Source organism: Nilaparvata lugens, chromosome X (genome assembly GCF_014356525.2).
Source record: "Nilaparvata lugens isolate BPH chromosome X, ASM1435652v1, whole genome shotgun sequence".
Lineage (NCBI taxonomy): Eukaryota > Metazoa > Arthropoda > Insecta > Hemiptera > Delphacidae > Nilaparvata > Nilaparvata lugens.
In genome coordinates, this window is record NC_052518.1 from 58,911,876 (window position 1) to 58,928,664 (window position 16,789).

Sequence of the window (16,789 nt, forward strand, 5' to 3'; positions counted from 1 at the left end):
TTAAAGTGAATCCATCTAATGCTATACTGACAGATTAAAGTGAATGCTAAATGAGGGAAAAAATTCTCTACTGTCAAATTAAAGTGAATCCATATTTCTACATCTAATGCTATACTGTCAAATTAAAGTGAATCCATATTTCTACATCTAATGCTATACTGTCAAATTAAAGTGAATCCATATTTCTACATCTTTATACTGAGTGAATCTGTATAATTTCCCTTTGAGGGAAAAATTCTCTACTGTCAAATTAAAGTGAATCCATATTTCTACATCTTTATACTGACAGATTAAAGTGAATCCATATTTCTACATCTAATGCTATACTGTCAAATTAAAGTGAATGCTAGATGAGGGAAAAAATAATGTCCCTTTGAGGGAAAAATTCTCTACTGTCAAATTAAAGTGAATCTGTTACATCTTTATACTGAGTGAATCTGTTACATCTTTATACTGTAAAATTATAAAGTGATTGCAAATTAATACAATTGGTTTGCTTTCCACCCGACAGTTAAGAAAAATTTCACAAATTTATATTGAAATTTTCTATGTGCTGTACAAACCGCAGGCGTTATTTTTTAAGTGTTTCTCCGAGAATATCTATAGTAAATTTAGTATGAACAAGCATTCCAAAAATGGCTATAGATATCCTCAGACCTATATCACTTGGGGTATCAGCTCTATTGATGTCTTAACAGAGAGAGGTCAATGATCTAAGTTGATCTTTTACATTTTTTATCTGCAATGTCATACAAGCATTTCCAAAGTTCATCGGAATTTGTAACAATAGTTGAGAAATCATTTGCACTACAATAATGTAGATGACCTGTATCTAGTATGTCCAATAATTCGAAAATCTCAGATAAAATTGGAAAATGTACATTTTCTGTTTTTGTTAACGCTAGATCAACATCATCGCCTTGGAATCCTGTTGAAAATTTAATATTTTTTGCAATAGAATCAAATTCATTGAATGAAATTGACATCAAGAGGCGAGTTAATTTTTTGAATTTTGCAAAGCTAAAACACTGCATGACCTTGATTGCTATGAACTATAATTGATAAGGTAGGAATGTGCACTTAGCTGTAACAGTTGTGTCTGAGGGGGCATATCTCTTGATAAGGTAGGAATGTGCACTTAGCTGTAACAGTTGTGTCTGAGGGGGGCGTATCTCGCGTCCTCACTCAATCAAGTCTACACTGATACTAAACCAAAATGTTCGAGGAAATATCTATATATTTGTTTACAACATTTCACTACAACAATACATCATAACTTCATCTTCAATTTTAATCAATTTATCTACAGACAAATTGTATGGACGGTAATAACACAAATAGTCTCTTATATCGTTCAAATTAACTGTGCTTAGAAAAATAGCCTTTAATTGTTTCGCCAAACTATAATTTTCACTAGATGATTTCTGAATTGCAATTTCGCATTCGTCATACCAGTCTATGCAGTTTTTTAACCTCACTTCCAACTGGTGGTCAGCAGCTAACCACTTTGCCGGATCCATCATTGTCGAGCGAATGGAGAAAACTATGTGTAGGCTGGCACTATTATAGAATAATTAAACGGTCTTTCTTCATTAATAATTGTAGACAGACAACACGTGCGAGCTTTATGCAATCTCAGTGCATGCAAGCAATAAACACACTGTAATTCCTTTCCGTTGTAGAAGAATCCATATCGTGCAAAGTTTCTTTTCTGAGCATTTGTATACATAGGCGCCAATTTCATACTTTTCATACGAGTATTCTCGCACAAGAAATTATTTGTTTGATACATATTTTTAAACAGCAAAGAATTATAATGTTGTGCACTGTACAAAGCACACCTTCCATCGGGTCTATACTTATGTATCTTACATGCATCATAACACCACGAAGTGGTGAAAAAGCTGAAATCGGGCTTGAGAAAGTCCTCCGGTATGCATTGTACGTTAGAATGCAATCTTCTCAAAAACTTTGCTTTTTCAGTTCCTTTTGTAAAAATTTTTTCATAACCTGCGAGGTATTCACGGATAATTGTCTCATTCCATTCCAAATCTCCATCGCTCCATTTTATTTTATGATAGTTACGTTCCAGCCATGTTACGTCGTTAAACAATTTTGTAGTCAATTCCATCTTTGGAAATGGTGATTTGAAATGAAATACAACATAATTATTGCTCTCATCGACAATAGCAAGTTCCTTTACAATAATTTGTTACAAGTTTGCTTAAACCAGTGAAGATCAACCGTAGCAATTTTCGTAGGTGTCTGCTTTTGCACTCCTTTCTGTTCCTCTTCTCGTTTCTGTTCCTCCACCTCTGGCGCCCCCTCCTCCTCCTCCTCCTCTCCCGACTTCTGGATTGGTGTACTACTCCTCCTTGGTTCATAATAGAAATTTGTTGATTCAATATCGTAAAGTAGCGACGACTGAGTTTGAGCTTTGTCCAAAATATCAGAATCAAGATCACACTGGATACCAATAGAGCGAGTTTGTGGCTTGTCCAAAATATCAGAACACAAAGAATAGGACATGATTCCTGTTCAAAGATAAAACTGATAATGGCTTACATTTGGCGCAGTACACACCTTATATATAATATTGCATGCAGTGATGCACTCTATCAACAAATTACTGAACTTCTTTCACCATGCTCGTGAGAGGCGTGTACTCCATCACACGATCGCTAATTAAAACGCAATACGCGGAAGTATTTGCAGGTACTGCACTATCAAATTCCATTTCAATACGAACATCTGTCGATGATTTCAAATGACTTGGTTGGTGTGAACAATCTACAACAATCAGCGGTGTTGATTCACAAAACGTTTTAAAATCGATTTCTGTTCCGAGTTCGCTATTGATTGAATGATTATAATACAAGGGTGCGAAATCCAGGAACATCCGGTATAAAACTTCCTTCTTACCTAGCAAATTTTCGTATGGATAATACTCACTATTCAAATATACTTTAACATTGTAAATATTACAGCTGTCAGAATTAGATATTGATTTTTTAATTTTATTCTTTCGATCAGTTTGAAATGCAATTATAATATATTTTGGAGTATCAAAATTCGATGTCGTGCGTACTGACCAAGAATGAACAAGTGAATTTTGCAAATTTGGTAATTCACAAATTTCCCAATGGCGGAAACTTAATTTCAGTGGAGTGTCAGCATCAAGCAGTCTCAAAAATTTCAATCGCACATGATCTTCTAAAGTAATGTAGGGCATCCGCCATTGGAGCTTAGTAATTTTTACACTAACCTCTGTACCGGTTGCAGACTCGACGCAATTGAGGTCTGAGGGCGACCTCAATAATACAAGCTCTTGTTTCAAGTTTAAAATTATTCTTTGAAAATCTTCAAAAAATGGAAGGATTAATTTCAACGGCACACAGAAAGTGAATTTATTATCTGTTAGCTCATATCCTGCTCTGTCAAAACCAGCTAAATGATATGTGTTTTTATCAGATGCGTTCTTCACAAGAATAGCTTTAATTGTAGAAGTTAAACCAATTAATCTTGATTTGGAAATTTGTTGACCTGCTAATTCGTATCGTATTTCATCAAAAAGGTTGCCCACTATGTTACTGCTTAATTTATAGTCTGCCGCAACGGGTGCACCAGCCGCTTCAGTTGTTACCCCACTTTCGTTAATTGCAGGGGTTGCCGGCTTTGTACAGCTCACCGTTCCCTCAATTAATATAAAAGATTTGCAAGGTAGAGTATAAACATCCAGTGAATTTATTCCAATTCGAGCTTCATCAGAGTTCTTTATCTCTTGACCCGAATAAACTGTATGTGTATGAAACTGGAATTTGGTTATGTCATTATAAAACTGAAGCTCTGTCTGTACGTCCAGAATATCACTAATTGCGGCCCCTCCTGACATGTCGCCAATCAACTATAAAACCTAATCTTTCCAAAGTTCTCGCACTTTTAGCTGATAACGCCCTATTATTATGTTTACTAGATGTTGACGCTATCGCGACCTTTTCTCTACTAAGGTCCTGATTATGCGTACACGTACTACGTGTACGCGGGTTGAAAATAAGATATCCCATTACTTTTGTTTTTCACGTATGTGCAGTCTAATTGTAATTGTATCTCCGCGGAAATCAATAAACGATCCGTTCTGGTCTGTTACCTTTACATTAATAGTTTGAATTCGACGTGTATTCAAAGGTACATAAATAATTGGAGAGGGTACTTCATTTATTAAATAACCGCTAGGAACCTTTGGCAAAAATTCGTAGATTATATGTTTTTCTTTTCCATTAGAATAACTGCCACATGCTAAATTACATTCAACAAGAATACCATCAATGCTCGATATGTTAACCAGATGTTTGGAATAATACCATTTATTTGCTTGTAAAACTACATTATCAAAACCTAGTATCTTAGCAATCGAATCAGAGCGTGTTAAATCAATAGGCTTATCAGAATAAATTTCAATCTTCATAGTATTTGCATTTGCACGTATAATAAGTCTATTCTTCTTCTCATCATAGTTCAATTTATGCTTTATAGACTTTATAATATCCTCAAGCTCATATGCACCGGTATCCAACAAGATTAACTTATCACCATATTTGAAGCTAGAATTTGTTCCTTTGTTTACATTTGCTATACTATTGTAACTACAAAAATTAATCAGACCAATTTCCCATTCACTATTTTTGTCCAATTCTATAATTTCTTGTAAATGTTCGTAAAGGTTACTTGACTTTGATCTTAACGTTATAACGACCATCTTGAAATGTGTTTTCAACACAAACACTTAATTACAACTGATTTGCAAGAAACAATAACGTGAGATGACCACAAATATCACTATCTAATGGTTGCAGGTGATCCAAATTATAAAATATATTTACTCCATTTTCTTTTTTCCAATATTTGTCCAATTCGTATGGAGGTTGTAAATTTCCAATTGGATCAAAATACCATACATTACTTCCTACCTTCTTATATGCAATCCAGTGTGTCCCCGGTTGGCTGTGCTTGTCCAAATTCACGATCGCATTTTCGTTTTTTAGAATTTTTTTGGGTAATGCATCTAGCATATATATTCCTCTTAAACGAATTTGTAATAAGCTAGCCCAATCCATTAAATCATAGTTACTCAATTCTCCTTCAATATTCATGGTTTTTTCTTGCTCTTCTTTGACCTCTTCCTACTACCACCCTTCTTTGTTGTTCTACGTTTCTTAACTTGTTTTTGAGGGAATAAACTCACACCATATGATGATGGTGGGGGTGGGGGTGGAATTGAAAGTCGCCCACCACTAAGCAGGGGGTATGGCTTCAAATAATACCCTTTACCTGCTATATGTTGTTTCAACTGAGCTATAGCCTTGCGTCTAATATCATTAGTATAACCTTTCCTTTTCAAATTCTTCTTCTTCTTCTTCTTCTTCTTTCTCAAAGAACCACCAAAGTAATTTTTAGCTTTCATTACATTCGTAACAAGGTAACTGAGACCTCTCTCGGCTAGGGGAGTTTTCGGATTTTTAAAAATTTCCCACGCTGCGTTGGCTAGAATTCTGTCAGCTTTGGCTCGATTAGAATTATCACTATTTAGTGAATATGCTATATCGTGGGCCTTACAAGCCTGGTCAAGTTTGTTTATTCCAGGATCTCCACGTGCTAATCGCTTTTCAAGTTTGGTTCCTGGTCTGCAATACTGGTAGCCAGGTGCTATGGGGATTTCAAAGGGTGTTACATCGATCAATTCATTTAAAATAGTTGAAGTAATACCTGTAGCAGCCCCTGCCGCCCCCTTAAGTACTTTCGTGGCCGAGCTTAAGAAGCCTCTACCTCGTTTTCTTCCACTTTGCTTTCTCTTACATACCACCATTTTCATTACCTTTCAACTCAATGGTTGAACATTAACTAAAGTTAATTAATTAATCATTACACTAACTTAATCTAAAAGAAAAATGGAAATTTTCTATTAATTTGGAATAATACTTTGAATTCATCTATTCAGATCATCTATTTGAAATGCATTTGCAAAATGCATTTCAAATAGCTGATGTGAAAAAGTCAAACACAAAATAATATTGATAAGAATGAATGGAATACCAATCCATCCATGTGTACGATGCATTCATTCATACAAGACCTTGCAAGGTCGCGAATGAATAAAATGCATCACACCAGATGTGGCAGGCCAACGCCCTCACTTCACAACAAGGAAGGCAGAGCGTTGAGCCGACCTTGACACAGTGAGCGATCGGCCGATGTTGTCAGCTCATGCGCATGCTTGCGCGTGCGTACACACTTCATTCTATATAAAAACACATTTTTAATTTCTTATCACTTAATGCAGCTTGCGTAGTGGAGAGTGATTGAGTGCACTTGTCTACATGTACTAGCTGCCGAGGAGGCCTATCACAATTGGCGAGCACTGCATACTCCACAGAGGTTTAGCTCGACGCTAACATTATTGATTGTAAGTAAAAATTTTTGTTACATTCTCATATTTTTGTGAAATAACACTAAATTGATTTTTATAATATATATTTGGTTACAGTTATTAAATATTTCATTGTTTTTCACAGCATTTTCTCACCTCACTACTCGGTCTCATAAGCAGTTGTGCTCTCGTGAGGGAAACTTACCTGCATCGAGAAAATCATAGCCGAGGAGCTAAGCTGGAACAATACCTGAACCGAGTCGAGGAGCTGAGAGAAGCATATCCGATTATTTCATTTCGTCAAATCAACACATGTAAGTTCATTTTTACTTAAATTTTCCTCTTCTCCGAGGACAATATTGTTCTCCATGTTAGATCCTTCAACAAGGAAGTAAGAGGAGCTCATTTTTCAAACATGAATCTTATCTTGACAGTGTTTTCTATCATCAATGAGATAACGCATTTTAATATTTAACCAACCAGTAGCAAAGTTGATGCATTTCATTTATTTACAATATTGCACACATACTTGATTTTGATCTTTCTTTGTCAATCTTGTTCTAAGCCTGTTTCATCTGAAGAATCTCGTAAAAAATTCCAGATAAGTTTATTTAATTGTTCTTTTGTTAAATGAGCATTGTTTTCTATTATAACCTTCTTAATTCTATTGATAGACTGTGTAAGGATTGTACACACACATGAGCCTGGGATATCACCATTCCCCCAGAATTTATCACAAACAAGAATATGATTATAGTTATCACTATGCCAAACTCCTAATTTTTCATAATCTCTCACAAAAGTTAAATATTGTAGATTTGTCCATCCTTTTTCTGCTAACTGGTCCAATATATCTAGGTGCATGTCCAAGAGTTCACTTAATTTATATTGATATCTCATTTTTTCTAAAGGAACAGAATGGTATTCACTTAATTGATTAAAATGTCTATCTATAATGAATTGAACGCACAAATCTGAAGACTTTAACTCAGACTCCACTGATCCCGCACCAAACACATTATCCATCTCAGTACAGTAGCTTGATGTTGTATCAGCAAAGACAAGATCACTACTAACAGATTAGCTTGCTCTAGCTTATTATTATTATTATTATGAAAAGCACACTCTAGCGATAATTTATTGTACTTTATAGTACTCTACTTATATATATTTGGTTACAGTTATTAAATATTTCATTGTTTTCACAGCATTTTCTCACCTCTCAACTCGAGGAGTCAAAGGCAGTATCTACACCTGAGAGGAATCAATCATACCATAGGCCGCTATCTACACCTGTACCATAGACCGCTATCTACACCTGTAGCATAGGCCGCTATCTACACCTCTACACTCGAGGAGATTCACGCAGCATCAACCAGTACATGTAAGTACATTTTTACTTCGATTTTATCCTCTGAGGAGGAAAATTGTGCTCCGAGGACAGTTTTTCTCCTCCGAGCACAGTGTTTGTCCTCGGAGGATAAAAAACCTTCTACATTATACTGCATGCTTGTGATTTTTTCGCTTCATCTGTATGATGAGCTTCTTCTTCTTCTTCTTTTTTCTTACACTCATCAGCATATAAACAAAACGGTAAATGCATTACTTTTTCAAATGGTTCAACGATAATATATTTACAAAACACACATTGTAGATAGTGATAGTTATGTAAGAAATAACCATTTCTTGCAAAATAGTCTGCTCTATCAGTTAATGGTTTGCAAATGTAACAATGTAGATGGTGTGGAGGTAGTTTTTCAAAGTACTCTCCTTGTACAGATAAATCTTCTGGCATATTGGTAAATGATAAATATCTTTCTTCATATTCTCGTAGAATATTATTATCGTAATTCTTCTCTTCAATTGTTATATTTCCTTTCCTTCTACAGTTCGGGCTGAACTTTGCATGTTCGTTGGCTACAACATCATTTTGCTCCCAATCTCCTATACAAACTGAACAAAATACGCAGCGTACAATATCTGGTTCACACGCGAATATAAATCCCTCTTTCGCCATGTTTTCCGCGGACAAATGCGGAGAAGATTTCAACCATCTTTTATCGAATGTTAATAATCTCAATCTTTCATGCAACATTATCTGTCCTTGTGATAACATCGTGAATGCTAATTCACAACCGATTGTGAATTGTACTCCTTTACACTATTAATTGCCTATGCCATCCTGATCATTATTCTTTTGTTTTTTCAGTATCATGCCGAGGGAACGCAGACTTCGTGGCATCAATTCAAGCGCAGTTCGCCATCGCATCAGTTTTGAGGACGAGGATATTGACATTGAGAGTGTGCTTGAGAGGACGAAAACTCGAGTTTTCGAGATAATTAGGGAGCATGCGGCACGGTATGATGCAAATGTAAAGTGGTACATAGTTTTAAACGTTTTATTGTATAAATTAGTGGTGCTGGATGACAAGGTTGATGAGTCTGTTTCATCTCTAATAAATCTACATAGTTACTCCAACATAGCGCTAAACGTGCTTGAGAACTATGAAGATTTTAATGAGCATTTTTTCTTGGCTGTGAGAAAAATCCTCTCATCTTTCGAAAATTTCGTAAGACATGGGAGCGGATGGGTGTTGAAGAAAATTGAATCACTGGATGTAAATGTAATCAAATATAATCCAATATACACATCCAGTTACATTCAAACACCACAGTTTTTGAAAAACAAAAAATGTATTATAAATGTCAAAAATCTTTCTGACGAAAAATGTTTTTTGTGGTCGGTCCTCGCATATTTCCATCAGAAACCAAATAGAGCGAACTTGACTGTAAAGTATTTGAGCAAGTTTGCTCACAGACTCAATATGCGAGGTGTAAATTTCCCGGTGACAACACGCGATATTAAGAAATTCGAAATACTCAATCCGGATATTGCAATTCACGTCATCGCGTATGACAACAAAAAATTTTTTCCCTACCGTACAAGCATTTTCCGCACGCGTAAACACCAAATTAATCTTTTAATGTTGAAAGCTGATGCAGGAAAAACACATTATTGTTTAATCAACACCGCTAACGGAAAAAACGGATTATCGCGACTTTTCTCTCACCTTTCAAAACACCATGGACAAGTACATGTTTGTAATTTCTGTTTTCACCGGTTCACATCAAACAAATCTATAAATTGTGACGGGAAAGCAAATTTGATGAAACATATGGAACTTTGTTCCAAGTTTGAATCTCAGCGCGTTTCATATCCTAAACGCGGAGAGACAATTAAATTCAAGAAACTAGGCGCGACGTTAAAGAAAAAATACACAATTTACGCGGATTTAGAAACATACGTTGTTAATATTAATGATGATGATGATGATGATGATTCCGATTCCGATGAAATTACTCGTAGTTACACCAAGAAAACGGCACGCCATATTCCTTGCGGGTATTGTTTCGTTGTTATAGATGTAAACGGAGAAATCGCGTACGGTCCAGTACTCCATAGATCGAGTAGTTTAGACGAAAAAATCATGGAGAAATTTCTTCAGGAAATTACAGATCTTGGCGAAATTTTGTATGAGGATATGAAACGTGAAATTCCGATGCAACATTTGTCCGAAAGTGAAGAGCGCGAATTTCAAAATTCAGTAAACTGCGGGCTTTGTGCTGAACCGTTCTCAGAAACCGATATTAAATGTCGTCACCATGCACATGAAACCGGTAATTACCTATGTGCAGCACATGTTTCTTGCAATTTAACAGCTCGTACTCCGGAGTACATTTCGTGTTATTTCCATAATTTCTCCGGTTTTGATTCGCATTTTATTCTGAAAGCGCTCGGTAAATGTAAAAAAGAAATATCCTGCATCGCAAATACGTCAGAGAGATTTTTGACACTTTCAGTAGGCAAAATTAAATTTCTAGATTCCTACAAGTTTATGTCTGAATCCTTGGAAGTATTGGTGCGTAATTTGGTAGGAAGTACAGACATGGAAAAGAAGTTCGAACGATTATTTTCGGTGTTTCATGATCCAGGGCTTGATGTTACTCATTTTCTTTCCCTCGCGGACTTCACCTGGAATTGCATGTTGAAGTACACTAAAGTCGAATTGCAATTACTTACAGATCCGGACATGCATCTCATGTTCGAAGCGGGAATGAGAGGCGGGGTCTCATTTATCGGTAAACGTTATTGTGAGGCGAATAATAAACATCTACCTGAGACATACGATCCCTCAAAACCGTCTAATTATCTCCTTTACGTGGATGCTAATTCTCTTTACGCGGATGCTATGAGCAGACCCCTCCCTTTTGGGAATTTCAAATTCCTCACAGAGGAAGAAATTTCCAAACTTGATTTCGCGAATTTGGACAGCAATTCAGGAACTGGTTACATAATTGAATGCGATCTCGAGTACCCGAAAGATTTACACGATAAACATGCCAGCTTCCCTCTCGCGCCGCTACACTTAACTCCACCGCGGGAATTGCTGTCCGAGTATCAGACAAATGAGAACGGTCAGGGAGTGACCAGAAAACTCATGAACACACTTTTTAACCGTGAAAAGTACATTGTACACTATGTCAATTTAAAACTCTACCTTCAGCTCGGTTTGAAATTATTGAAAGTGCATCGCGTCATTAGTTTTTCCCAATCTCCCTGGCTGAAAAGCTACATCGACTTCAATATCCGGAATAGACAGAACGCGAAAAATAAATTTGAGGTATCCTTCTTTAAGGCCTGTTGTAATCTTTGTTTTGGTAAGACTATACAATCAGTTCGGAAACACATTAATGTTAAAATTATTACAGACGAAAAACGATTAGACAAGTACATTTCAAATCCGTTATGCAAACGCTGGCAAATAATTAGTCCGGACGTGATCGCGGTTTTCTCTCGTAAATTGGAACTTAAAATGAACAAACCTGTCTATTCTGGCTTTTCCGTAGTGGAGTTGAGTAAATTCCATATGTACGATTTTTTCTATTGCAAATTACAAAAAATCGTACCCTGGAACCGGCTAGAACTCTGTATGACCGATACCGACAGTTTTCTTCTAAACCTAAAAGTCGAAGATGTGTATCAGTTGATCAAAGATAATTTGACCCTTTTCGATACTTCCAACTATCCACCTGCCCACCCTTGCTTTTCCATGGAGAGAAATAAAGTTGTAGGTAAGTTTAAGGATGAAACGGGCTCAAGGCCGATCTCTAAATTTATAGGTCTTAGATCGAAACTTTACAGCTTTTTAGTTGGTAATGAGAATGATGACGAGGTTGTAAATAAATGCGTAGCAAAAGGAGTAAAGTCATCGGTTAAATGTAGAAAACTTAATTTTAATTTGTATAAGAAATCATTGTTTGAACGTAGTGTACATGTAGAAAAATTTAGTATGTTAAGATCCTATAACCATAGTATGTTTCAGGTCGAATGTGCAAAAATTTGTCTGAGTCCTTATGACGATAAGAGATACATTGCAGAAGATGGTGTGAATACTCTCCCTTTCGGTCATTATAGTCTCAACACTTCAACTGATTGATCAGTATGTGTCGTGACAATCATCCAACACCACTAATTTGATTTGTCTGTTGTAAATATCATGAATATTATTAGATCTAAGCTAGCTTTAGAGCTTCATAGCGTGCCGCGTGTGAACTATCCCACTCGCAAGTATGAACTGAAAAGTGAAAAAGATCTCCTTCAAGCAGACCTTATTGAAATGATAAGTTTATCACGTTTTAATAAGGGTTATAAATATATCTTAGTTGTTATTAATTGTTTTACAAAATTTGCATATTGTGTACCATTAAAAGACAAGACAAGTCAATCTGTATTTAACGCTCTCCAACCAATTATTTCTAAAAATAAGAGCATTAAGCTGTTTCAAACAGATCAGGGAACAGAATTCTTCAATTCAAAAGTTAAAGCATTATTAGATAAATATAGTATTAAACATTACCATGTTTTTAGTGACAAAAAAGCATCTATAGTTGAACGGCTGATTAGAACACTGAAATCGAAAATTTATAGATATTTAACTGAGCACGGAACAAAGAACTGGTTAAGCAATCTACACAGTTTAGTTAAAAATTATAATGCTACAGTGCACAGTTCAATTAGAATGAAACCTAAAGATGTTCGTAGGAAAGATCGTACACATGTTTTATCCTCATTGAATTCTGCATTCAATAGACGATATAAATTGAAAAATTCAAAACCAAAATTTAAGCTAGGCGATATCGTGCGAATCTCGAAGAAACGATTATTTTTCGATAAATCTTATAACATAAACTGGAGCGCAGAGTATTTTGTGATTCACTCCATATTCCCTTCTAAACCTATAACATACTCACTGAGAGATCTAAACGGTGAAGTAATTAGTGGCCGGTTTTATGCAGAAGAAATTAAAAAAACGCAATTAAACGAAACGGAGAGGCAAGTGTATTTGATTGAAAAAATATTAAAACGTGATAAAAAAGGATTGTTAGTGAAATGGATTGGATTTTCTAAACCTAGCTATATTAGTAAAGATCAATTATTAGATGAAAAATAGTTTTGTAATCAATTGTAAATAACATGTACATTTATTGTAAATAATCTATCGAAGATTTTATTGTAAATATCATGATGTACATTTGTTGAAAATATATTAGAAGTATTATTTGACATCATAAAAAATTGGTTCTCATTTCGTAATATAAGAATCTTTTGAACATCCATAATCTGTCTGATGATGTGGAGAGGAGGTGGAGAGTGTTGCTCTGCATTCCAATCTCTGGGAAACGCCTCTCTCACACAAGTAGCATCATCATGACCTCGGTCATTGTTCTAACTATTGTAAAAATTTTCAGTGGCTTATCAGATCACGTACTGTACGTTTGTAATCATGAGCCAATTACCAATTGTTAACTTTGATACCTTAATTACAAATAAAGAAAAGCCTACATTTTGTAAAAATGGGAATCTGCTACCTCACAATGCGCGAATGTTAATAATTTCTCCTAGTGCTGGAGGAAAAACCAATCTCTTATTTAATTTAGTATTTGCTGAAAATGGATTAAAATTTAAGCACATTTACTTATTTAGTAAAAGTTTATATCAACCAAAATATGTCTTTTTAAAACAGGTATTTGCAGGTTTGAAAAATATCGGATTTCACATGAAAGATGATGTGAGCCAAATTCCCCATCCAAACCGAATCCCTGAATATAGCTTGGTAATTTTTGATGACTTGCAACTTTCCCATGTACCACAGATTAGAGAATATTTTACAATGGGTCGTCATCGTAATATTGATACTGCATATTTAATTCAGAGTTATGGTGCCACACAGAAACATTTCACTAGAGATAACGCAAATATGATTATTATTTTTAAAATGGATTTATTGAGTCTCAAATTAATTCACAGAGATCATGTTGGAGGAGATATGTCTTATAAAGATTTCAGTAAACTTTGTCATACAGTTTGGAATCGTAAACCGCATAACTTTCTTACAATTTTAAAAGAATGTACTATAAAGGAAGGAAAATATCGGGATTCACTGGACACGATACTTTCCCCTCAGTAGAGTATAATTCTTTGTGCAGTCATGTTGTCTAAAACACATAAGAGTAGGAGGAGGAGGGGGAGGAAGAGGAGAGGAAATAGCTTAGTAAATAACAGGAAGGAGAATTTAATAGAAACGATTAAGACATTACGAAAGGTGATTAGTGACAAGCATAAAAGCCTTATTAATTTTGAAAAACGAACGGATGAATTCAATAGGAAATCTCTTTCGCCATTAATTGAACCTATAATTGAATTGGGAAAAACCAAATCTACATTGCATTCTAATCATGATTTTACACCTAAAAAGGAAGAAGTAAAAGAGGAACAAGAGAGTATGGAAATTGATAATGAAGATGATGATGATGATGAGTATGAAGATGAGGAAGAGGAGAGGAGGATGGTGATGATGATGATGATGATGATGATGATGATGATGGGAGTTCACTTGGTGCTAGCAGAATCAATGATTTGTTGAGCAAATACCTAACAGTGTTTCATAACGAAAAGTTGAATAATTCAATTACTTATGGAGTTTCATACAAACATCAAAGTGAAAAGTATTATATCGGTGATATACAGGTAATATTTGATAATGGATATATAGATGTTGATAAAGAAAGAATTCAATTAACTCGCGGATTACTCGAATTATTATTCAAAGCGAGACCAAACAGAAATCTTTATAATAATGATGACCTTGACAAGTACAAACGTATCTTATTACTTACTGGCGTACATTTAGATCGAAGAGGCTATGTTAAACGTAATCATGGAATTAAATCGCAATTGATTCAGAAATTATTTCCCAGTAAAAAACTTGTTAAAAAGAAGGGACAAGGTTTGTTGAATTTTGCAAAAAATATTTCTCATGAAAGAAATTACCAATACTTTGATAGTTTTGATGAACTAGTGGAAAGATTAAATTTACTCTATTCCTCAAAAGCTTCTGGGAATTCTGCTCATGATGTTGAGATTTCATCTATACTAGAAGAGCTCAGAGAAGCAAAACTAATTATTTAGTGTCACGATGACCTTGCATCGATTCGGACGGATTGAAACACCTACTGCTACCGCTTCAACTGCTGAGGTTTCCTGTAATATTGATGTCATAACACAGACTATAATTGATTCAATAAATCAGCAGGGAATCAGTGAAGCTGTTAAAAGTTCATTACAGAATTTTAGTGCAAATATTGATAAAGTTATCATAGAGAGAACACAAACTCTACAGAGTGCATTAGGAGAAGTGAAAAATTTATCAGATACCTTTTCAACCCAGTTGGTTAGTATTGACAAAAATAAGGTTGATAAATCTTATTTGGACGAAAAATTGAAAGCCATTTCTGATAAAATTAAAAATTTAGAGATCTTGGACAGAAACTATCTTAACACTAAACTGAAACAGCTTAGTACAGAAATTTTTACTAAAGTAAATGAAACACAACCGTCAGTAATTGATAATAAATATTTAGATACTGTTTTGGAGAAATTGACTAGTAAAAATATAACTAAGGAAGAATTTGAAAAAAGATTATCTGGAATGGCAGACGCAATAAAAGCTACTATTTTTGATGGGATTAAACAATTCGTTACAAAGGATGCTGTTAATGGTCTGATTAAACAAATTAATGAGCAATATGCACAAAAAACTGATTTAAAAGATTTTATTAAGAAAGATGAATTGGATCTTGCTGTTAAAAAGGTTAATGATGAACTAACAACCTTGATTACAAATTCTGAAAAAGATACTGTGATGAGACTGCAATGTTCACCCGCTTTTATAGATTATTTAAAATTATTCATTCACAAAATGGCCTACGATATTGTAAGGAATTACGCAAAAGTTAGTTTTAATATGAATTGGATAGAGGCTAAACAACATAATTTGACTGAGGAACAGGTGGGAGATTTGATTACATCGAAAATGGGTCTTGGTCAATATGCTGGGTTTGTATTAGCCCCAAAAGAAAATCTATAACGAGCGGTAACAATTTAATTGTAAGCATAGCTGGCGAGGGAAAGCAGAGCTGGCGAGGGAAAGCAGACTTCGTAGCATCCAATTCAACTGCTAGTAGTAGCGAACGGTCGATCATAGTGGAGAACGGAATGAATTCTCTATTCTCTCTTTACTCCTCATTCGTAAAATGCTGTGCTCCGCTACGCGGAAAGAGGCATATGCTCGTATACGGATGACGAAGTAAAGGAGAGCAAACTCAACACACATGGCTTTTGCAGCAGAGGAAAAGCAGCAACGCGCGAGGAGGCCCGAATTGGGTGCATACCAGTCTGCTACTTGTGTGAGAGAGAAACACATAGGAGCGCATCACCATTTCTCTCTCTCTATAACCTTGGCACGAGCGATGGATTTCACTACGTAACATCACATTAGATAAGGAAAGTATAGCACGCGTCGAATTGCAGCAACAGAAGGTGTCATTTGCTTTGAAACGTTCGAACTGATAAGACGATAAAATGAGTGCTTATTTCGATTGCGCAAGCTTTAATGAATTTTCAATTGATGCAGACCCGCAAGCAAATTGGGGTTTTGACCATTTGGCTTACGATTGGTTTACTGTAACCAATGTCACATTTCCTGATAGTGGTGAAATTTGCATACACATAATTGATATTGATAGTGAAGGAGACTTTAAAGAGGTTATCAACTTGCCCAATGAGTATTCTCTAGTCTTAAACAAGCATAAACTTAAAAGTTTTCTTTCACGCTCGTGGGAACTTAATGTCAGTGGAAATCGAATTTTCCTAAGAGAACTGCACAGTGAATGCAAATATTGATGATGTTGATTTGAGCACACCAAGTGATATAGGTCTGAGAATATCTATAAATATTTTTGGAA

The 16,789-nt window shown here is 35.2% G+C and overlaps 1 protein-coding gene across 1 annotated transcript in view; it reads left to right on the plus strand.

The window, feature by feature from the left end:
• The window catches only part of LOC120355076 (protein Cep89 homolog), a 249,369-nt gene that overhangs the window by 91,333 nt on the left and 141,247 nt on the right, over window positions 1-16,789 (plus strand). The window lies entirely within an intron of this gene.